General features: G+C 43.0%; 1 pseudogene; it reads right to left on the reverse strand.

Moving 5' to 3' along the window:
- Positions 1-1069: 1069 nt before the first annotated feature.
- Positions 1070-3858, reverse strand: LOC102771142 (annotated as a pseudogene).
- Between the last annotated feature and the right edge of the window lie 5693 nt (positions 3859-9551).

Genomic DNA, 9551 nt, shown 5'->3' on the forward strand with positions numbered 1-9551 from the left:
CCAACCGCTTTTTTTCTTTTTCTTTTTATTCTGGGCCAGCTTTAGCTCTGGCTCCAGCGCTGAGGCCTCTGCTGCTGAAAGCAGGTATCTGGTTTGTTTCCGTTCTATAATCGAAACTCTGTATCAACTCCAGCTCTGAGATCCCAGCCGGCTGAAAGCTGGTTTCTGGGGTTTTGTTTAGCTTCTTTATTTGTAACTATGTTTCAAACTGCAAGCTCAGAGGCCAGCAAGGCAGGCGGGGTACATTGGAGTCTTCCGTCACTGAAGCAAGCAAGCCTCATGTTAGCTTTAAGCTGCCTGTCTGCCGGCCACAATCTTGGCTGGCAGTTAATTTGCATCTCGCCATGATTAGCCAATGGGAAGAGTAGTGGATGTATGGCTAATTACCATGTTTCTCTTTTATTAGGTAGGATATTTCCCAATTATAATTTTAGATTATTCTGCCAAAAGATAATTAAAGTTTTAGTTTTCTGAAGCTTGAGCACACTTTCATAATTTTCTGGCTACCTCAAAGATGGTCACTCTGCTCTTCTTTGATGTCAGCAGATCCAGGCCCCAGAAAGACAAGACTGGTTTATAATATTTACAGAAAAGTATGTTACTTTTCTGAAAAGTATGGCCTCTTATGAGCCAGGTTACAAAGTAATAATGAGGGTAATAAAGAGAACTTTTTTTTCCATAATCACACTTTCTAGAGTATCAGTTCATAATTGTTATCAAAATTGTTGGACAAGGTGTAATATCTCAACATGAGCTTTAAAGTATTCTGTGCCAAGGGGATATTGTTTCCTTACTGATGATGAACTTCTGAAGAAGGGCATGGCCTACGGGGCCATACTCTTCCTTGTTGAGGATTACAGAAATTATATCTGCCTGCCCTGAGGTGAGAATCTGGTCTGAAGCCTGGCTGGTGCTGAATTGTCCAGTGATTTCTTCTAGAAACTGACAAGTCAGACATGTCCTCTCACTTCAATAAAGAAGTTGTTTGGAAAGTGCTTGGGAAGTTTATCTTCCAGCCTCACTTAGGAGTTTCAGTGAAGGATGTCATAGCATATCTCCATTCAAGGCTTTAGCAAAGTCCCTGAGGGTTGGAGTCCCCAGAGAAATGGACAAAGGCTGCTATCACTACCAGGGCACAGGAAAATCTGATCCAACTAGGAATCACATCTCAAACTTTCCAGGAAAGAAGTCTGAAGGGATTTGAGCAGCATAGATGCAGCTCTGGTGATGTACATCATAGCCATGAGAAATCCAGCCCATCTGGCCATGGTGATGGCATTTAAAAGCCCTTGGGAATAGTAAAGTGTATGATAGGCATAATACTTCTAAATCTAAAGTCTAGGTACACCCTACCTTTGTCTGCCTGTGTTTGGAATTGTCTAACTGGTCCTCTGTGTCACAAGAATGGCAGAAATGCTAAGGACACAGATGTTGGAAAAGTATATGAGCTATCACTGTGTGGAACAGTAGAAGGAGTAATAGAGCCATGGGGCAAAGCACCCCATAATCAAGGAGCAAACTGTGAATAATCCAGTTTGGAAAATGTCTGAGAGACTATATCTGAATGACAGTAGATGTTGTAAAAGAGTCAGGAGTAACTGAGGCAGGCCACTGGGACCATGAAGAACATCCCTGAAATAACCTTCTCCTGCATGGGAGCTATGAAGTATATGTTTGGTCTGACCACGGTCACGATTCCCAAAAAGAGAACTAGCACAAAACCATGCAGATGGGTCTAGATATTGCTGGTTCCTGTATGGATGCAGAAAATGCTCCTGAAGTGAGCCAGGAAAAAAAGTGCTTGAGCTGTCTGTGGCTGTGAAGCATGTAACAGTTGTCCTTTGGAAAGTGGAAGATAAGATTGTATGGGATGAAATTCCAGACTGTAATGCAATAACTCCTCCATCTTCTCCATAGCATGATGTGTTTCAGGGGAAAGGCCACAACCCCCCTCCCTCCTCCTTCTTCTCCTCTTCCTCCTCTTTAGACTCTGGGCATGTGTGTGCGTCTTGAGCTTTGGTAGTGTCAGTTATTCCCCACTTGCCCTTCTCTTCTAGCTGGGGCCCCAGCTCACCCAACTTCACCATGACAGTTTGCCTGTTATTATTAGAGTGCCATTGCATTGTGCCATCATTGATACTTCGTGAGTAGACATCAAGTTGATTTCTAAATATGTTGTAGCTTCACCTTGGGAACTCTGTGAGGGTCAACATGGTGGTAAAGATCTCAGACGGTGGCTGGGCATATGAAAATACATTCTGAAGCAGGGCTGGTAGTGTGCTGCTGAGTGGCCCTAATCTATAAACTCTCCTAAGCATTGTTCTTGTGTTGGCATTGGCAATTTTTAGTGAGTCTAAAGTAGTGGGTCCCATCCTTTTCATGGTCATACCCTACCTAAGTATCTCTAGAATCCTGATGCCCACCTCCCTATGACATATAATTCTTATTATTAAAAAAGTGAAATCCTATTCATGTGGAGGAAGCCTAAAAGACCATTCACTTGGTTTAAACAAACTTCCAAGAACATGGCATCCATGAAAGAGAAAGATAAAAGAACACTTGAAGTACTGAGGAAGAAATCACTAAAAAACATGGTTAATGGTTAAAAATAATAATAATATGAAGTGATATGAAAAAATAGCAAATAAAATTTCAAAACATATAATAACTAAAATGCATAAATATGTCACTATTTATATTTATACTATAGTTGAGGCTCCTATAACCATAAAAAGTGCAAAAAATTCATTGTTAATACGTCAGTCTGGAATTGCCCCTTTTAAAGATCAAATTGCCTCCCTATTGTACGTGTGCTCCATGTTGGGAACCACTGGTCTAAAGAGTCTGAGCACAAGACTGACCTGCAGGAAACAGACCCTCATTCCATCCCCCCATTACTTCTGTCATGGGTTTATATAGAGAGTAGCAGCTGAATGAACTATTTTCATGTGAGTGCACACCATGTATATACAGAATTATAGAAACATATTTGCAGACATTTCATAGTGTTCCCATTATCAGGAATGGCTAAAGAATGGCTAATTAACATGAAAAAGATTACAATTAGTGAAACAGACCTCTCCAAAATACATAAACAACTATGCATAGGTTTTAAAGTTAATTTGAGATTCATGATAAGTGGTCAGCAGAGAGGGAGTGGGTTATGGTGTCCATTGAAACTCCAAACATCTCTGCATTGTTTGACAGTGGTCATAGACACTATGTAAACCAAGGTTTGCGTGTGTTTAAATAAAACTTTATTTTGGGTACTACATTGTGAACTTCATGTATTTGACATATATTAGACTGTAAGACACCTTTTTAAGTCCAGAGAACTACACCAAATGTCTAGACTGCTGAGGATTTTTACCTAGTTAGGACTTTCAGAGAAATTGAACTAGGATTCAGGCTGCTGGGGTCTTTATTTGGACTCTATGGGAGAGAGGATCAGGTGTTAGGGTCTAGACTTGGCTCTTTGTTGCTGAGGCTCATCACACAGGCTCCAAGGCTAGGCTGGACTTTAAGGCTAGACTAGATTCCAAGGCAAGCACCAGTGTTAATGATGTCAAGGTGCATACTGTCAAGTCACAAGCTTTGCTCTTGTTTTGGCAGTGGAAATTTACAATGAGCCTACATGATTGTAGCAATAAACTGTCCTGCCAGGAATAGAAAGTAGTTTCAATCCTGCACATTCCAAGTTCCATCATGGGCCTTTACACTTCACAGTGTCAGTTATTCCCCACTTGCCCTTCTCTTCTAGCTGGGGCCCCAGCTCACCTAGCTTCACCATGACCATTTGCCTGTTATTATTAGAGTCCCATTGCACTGTGCCACCATTGGTATTTTGTAAGTAGACATCAAGTTGATTTCTAAATATCTTGTAGCTTCACCTTGGGAACTCTGTGAGGGTCAACATGGTGGTAAAGAGCTCAGGAATGGCTAAATAATGGCTAATTAACATGAAAAAGATTACCATTAGTGAAACAGACCTCTCCAAAATACATAAACTACTATGCATAGGTTTTAAAGTTAATTTGAGATTCATGATAAGTGGTCAGCAAAGAGTGAGTGGGTTATGGTTTCCATTGAAATATTCCATGGTGTTCCTATAATGAGAAATGCCAAAGAATGGCTATTTAGCATAGAAAAGAAGGTCTTTAGTGAAATAGACCTCTCTGTAACTCTTAACCAGCTATGCCAAGATTATAATAGGAATCTAAAATAGTGGACCTGTAATTTCTTTTTTTCTGTAACAGCCAGAGAGCCAATAGCTTACAGTCTCTGCTGAAATGACAAGTGTCTCCTCATAGTTTTACCCTGGTCATAGACTACATATTAACCATTATATGTAGCTGTATTCAAGTAAAATTTTATTTGTGAACACTGGAGTCTGAATTTCACATAACTCACATATATCCCTCAAACACTTAGAGAGAGAGGCCCATGGCCTGAGCTGATGGGGACCCAGGACTGGATAGGACTCTTAGAAAGAGGCTCAGGTCTTGGGATAGATTCTTCTTCTCTGGGCTGGGCTTGCTTCTTTAGGGCTAGGCTAGACACCAAGACCAGCATCAGTCTTTAAAGATATTACATTGCACATCAACAAATCACACACTTTATTCTTGTGTTGGCAGTGACTAGTTACAATGAATATCAATGGTCAGAGTGTTAGACTGGCCTGCAAGGAACAGACACTCAATTCTACTCCCCTCTCCATTCTTTTGAAGTTCCATCATGAGCCTATACAGAAAGAAACAGCTTCTACATACTGGTTTCTTTTTAGTGTAAACCAATGAACACTGCATTATGAAAACATATTTACAGACATTCAATAATGTTCATATAATCAGCAATGGTTAATTCGTATGTAAAGATTGTCTTTAGTAAAACAGACTTATCCAATGTTCTTAAACAGCTATGCAAATATCATAATAGGAAGTCAAGATCCTAGATTGGAGGTCAGGAACCTTTTCTGTAATATCCAGAAAGTGCATGGCTTATGGTCTTCATTGAAAAGTCCAAGTCTCTCCTCATTGTTTTACAGTAGTTACAGAAAATATGAAAACTAATAGGTGTGTCTGTATTTGAATAAAACTTTATTTGTGGACATAGGAGTATGAATTTCATATAATTGACATGTATTAGGCTGCAAGGCATCTTTTTGACTCTGAGGAGACTCAGTGCCTGGACTACTGGGCATTTTGGCCTCACTCAGACTTTCTGAGATAGTCAAGATAGTCACCCCAATCATGAGGCATGGTTTTAACCCTATGAGGGAGAGGCTAGTGTTCTAGGGGCCAATATTAGTTTTTCAAGGCTAGACTATGCTCTCTGAGGCTGAGCTTCAGCTCACAGACTCTGAGGCTAGGATAGACTCCAAGGTCAGCAGCAGTCATTAATGTTGTCATGATACAATGTTGTCCTTTTTATTGTGTTGGCATTAGAAACTTATAATGAGTATAAAGGGTCTTGGCACCAGACTGGCCCGCAGGCAATATTTACTTATTTCTTCTCCTGGTTGCATCTGAGTTCCATCCTGGTCCTGTGCAAGGAGCAGCAGTTGCCATTGACTGGTTGTATTTGTATCAAATTGGTTACAGAAGTATCAAAACATATTTACAGACACACCATAATGTCTGTAAGGGCATCTTTGGTCTCTCCAAGACTGAGATCCAGGCCCAGGCTGTCTGGGTAATGGGCCTCAATTGAACTCTCTGAGAGAGAGGGCTAGGGCCTGATTTGGGGCCTCACTAGAAGTCTCTTAAAGAAAGGATAGGCCCTTCAATGCTAGGATAGGCTCTTCAGTGCTAGGTTCTGCTCTCTGAGGCTCTGAGGCTCTGAGGCTAGGGTAGACTCCAAGTCTAATGTCACACTGCACATTGACAAGTCACTAGGTTTATTCAGTGTGTAGGCAGTGGGCACTTACAATTAATCTAAGTTGAACAGAAGACTGGCATGCAGGGAACAGTACTCATTCCAACTGACCCATTTCTTCTGAGTTCCATCCTGAGAAGCTAGAGAGAGCAGCTACGGCCATGGACTGGTTTTATGTGAGTGTACACTAACTTACAGGGAATTATAATAATATGTATTTAGACATTTCATAGTGGTCAGCAATGTATAAACTATGGCAAATTAGCATGGTAAAGATTGTCTTTAGGGAAAATGATCTCTCCAAGGTTCCTAACCAGCTGTTAAGATGTTATAAAAGAAATCCTAAAGCCAGAGGTCTGCAGGCTTTTTCTGTAATAGCCAGAGACTAAATGGCTTATGGTCTCTGCAGTAACTCCAACTCTTTCATAGTAGTTTTACAGCAGTCATAGACTCTCAGTAAACAAGTACATGTGCCTGCACTAGTAATAACATTTGTTGTGGACAATAGAGGCCTGTATTAAATACAAAGCATGTCTCTTACTCACAGAGAAATATGCTGCCAGGCCCTAGGTGCTCACTGGGACACTTATGCTTCAACAGATCAAAGAGTAATGAAGTGGGCTTCTCCTTGTCATACCTAGAAACATCTTGATTACCCAACACTTTAGGTCAGTGTTAGTCAAACTCATTACATTCTGCTTGGATTAGCTTTATTGTAGGCTGATCAGATGTATTGTGAGTTTAGTGACTGGATAAAGCCCATTGACCATGCCACCAGGGAATCCAATGTCTCTAACTACATTTAAGTGTTCCAATGGAGACAGCTCATTTCCCAACATCTGGTTTTCATAGAAGAGTCATCACATATCTTTTCAAATATGCTATTTCCAGTGATCAATATATTTCTCAATATATTGGTAAAAGGTATACTATGTGGATACTCCCAGAGTGGGCAATGGGATTCACATGACCAATCCATTCCAACATTCCTGCCTTCCTAAGCTTCCAATATGCTTCTTTATTTAAAAGAAGAAACAGTGGGCATTTCCATGTCACATTTATTGGGTCATTGTTGTGTGCTTTTGTCATCCAACAATCCCAATAAACTGGTAGAGTCTTTTATAATGACCCCCACATCTGATATAAATGCAGAATCTGTTTGTTGGTACCATATTAATAGGTTCCCTCTCATCTAAATTTATGTTTATTTGAACATTTTCCCCCACCATTAATGATTCCCACACATATTCCATATTTATTTTGTTTGTGTATATAACAGCACTCAGGTAGTTCTTTTAAGGAATAGCACATTATCTCAAGGGGCAAAATCCCCCCTCACCTTTATTGTCCTGCTGGTGTGCTAGGGGTAGGGGCCTGACAAAAAAGAATTACTAAGTAGACTCATTGTCTGCTTCTGTGTGTACCCTGCTGCAATGTTTTCTTAAGAATTTTCAGGACTTCAAGAAGAGAGCCGGAGACTATGGATATGATGTTAATGCTCTTGATTTACAGCAATTCTGTGAATGGGAGTGGCCCACTTTCCAGGTGGGATGGCCCGACATAGGGACTTATGATTTAACCACTGCTTTTCGAGTTCACCATGTTGTCTATGGCCAGCCAGGTCACCCTGACCAAATTCCCTATATTCAAGTGTGGGTCGATCTTTTGGCTGAAAAACCAAGGTGGTTCAAGAGTTGTCAGAATAAGAAAAAGAAATTGGGACAGAGACAGATAGTCCTGTTGGCTTCGGCCCAGAAGGGCAAAACTCCCTCCATTGTAACTCCCCCTGTTCTGCAAGGTCCAGGTGAGGAGGCACTCCCCAGGATCAGGCTGCCTTCTTATGTTCCCCTGGCACCTGATCCAGGTGAGCCCCGGCCTCAGGCCCAGGCCATGCCACCAGCTCTTGACCCAGAGCCCCTGCTTCCCCCGACACCGATTGTCACCCCTCTGTACCCCCCAGTGGGAGGGGATTAGTCATCCTCCAACCCCTTTAGTCCAAGCCATACTAGACAGGGAACACAATATGGAGCATCCGGGGGTGTTGGGCCGGCGGCCCCAGCACCTCTCCTGCCCTTGAGGCAGGCTGGGCGACCAGACCTGGGCCTGGACAGCCAGCCTTTCATGATTTATGTCCCTTTTTCAACTAGTGACCTGTACAATTGGAAGAACCAGAATCCTTTCTCCCAGAACCCACAGGGGTTAATTTCTCTTTTGGAGTCTGTGTTTTTTACCCATCAACCTACCTGGGATGATTGTCAACAGTTAATGCAAACTCTTTTCACTTCAGAGGAGAAAGAGAGAGTCAAGGCGGAAGGGAGGATATTTGTGCTGGATCCGGATGGGCAGCCTACATCTGACCAAGACAGATTAGAGGTTGTGTTTTGCTCCAGGAGACCTAACTGGAACCCCAATAGTGAGAGGGGAAAGGAGGCTCTCGATCGGTATCACTAGATTCTATTTGGGGGAATCTGAGCTGCTGCTCGGAGACCCGCAAACCTCTCTAAGGTGACAGAGACAGTCCAGGGGCCTAACGAGAGCCTGGCAGCTTTCCTTGAGAAGCTGTGAGAGGCCCATCAGGTGTATACCCCCATTGACCCCGATGACACAGAAAATTGGAGGGCTGTCAATGTCGCATTTGTTTCCCAGTCGGCCCCAGATATTAGAAAAAAATTGCAGAAGTTAGAAGGCTTTGAGGGAAATCAATCTCTGAGTTGGTTGAGGTGGCCCAGAAGGTTTTTAACAATCGGGAGGACCCGATGGCAGGTTTAAACACCTGGATGGCCAAGGTCCTCCTGGCCCTAAATGAGGAAAAAGGCCCAAGGGGCCAGAGAGACAATAAGAACCAAGGAAAGACTTGAAGGAGAAAAGAAGTCCGACCCCAGCTTGGGAAAAATCAGTGCGCACTTTGCAAAAAGGAAGGACACTGGAGAAGGGAATGCCCTGAATGTGTGGGGGAACTGACTCCAATGCTGGTGGAGGAGGTGGATTAGGGTTGTCAGGGCTCAGCTGGCCCCCAAGAGCCCAGGATAACTCTGACAGTAGGGGGCCAAAAGGTGGACTTCCTCTGGACACAGGAGCCACCTTCTCTGTCCTGTAACAGCCAGTGGGTCCGGTCTCTAAGGCCAAAATCCCCATCAAAGGGGCAACTGGAAAAGTGAAATCCTACCCATGGACTAAATGTCGGATCAGTGACCTAGGAAACGGCTCAGTGACTCACTCATTCCTAGTAATGCCAAAGTGCCCTTACTCTTTGCTAGGCTGGGACTTGCTGAGTAAATTACGGGCCATAATCTCTTTTGAAGGGCCAGGGCCAGAGGTCAAGTTACAAGACCCAGGGACTGCGGGGATATATCTCCTGACATTGCCCTTACAGGAGGAATATTTACTACATGAGGAGGAGTCTGGGGAAGTCTCAGCAGATGCCTATCTCCAACAATTAAGACAGGCTATCCCGGGAGTTTGGGCGGAGGACAATCCGCCAGGGCTAGCTAAACACCGGCCTCCCATTGTAGTCCAGCTGACCAGCAGTGCCACCCCAGTCAGAGTCCAGCAATATCCAATGAGCCAGAAGGCGAGAGTGGGAAGGTTCTATCTCTTTTAGACCTAAAGGATGCCCTTTTCTCCCTTCCCCTGGCAAAGTAGAATCAACCTATTTTTGCCTTCGAATGGGTGGACCC

The sequence above is a fragment of the Myotis davidii genome, unplaced genomic scaffold, assembly GCF_000327345.1.
Source record: "Myotis davidii unplaced genomic scaffold, ASM32734v1 scaffold2238, whole genome shotgun sequence".
NCBI lineage: Eukaryota > Metazoa > Chordata > Mammalia > Chiroptera > Vespertilionidae > Myotis > Myotis davidii.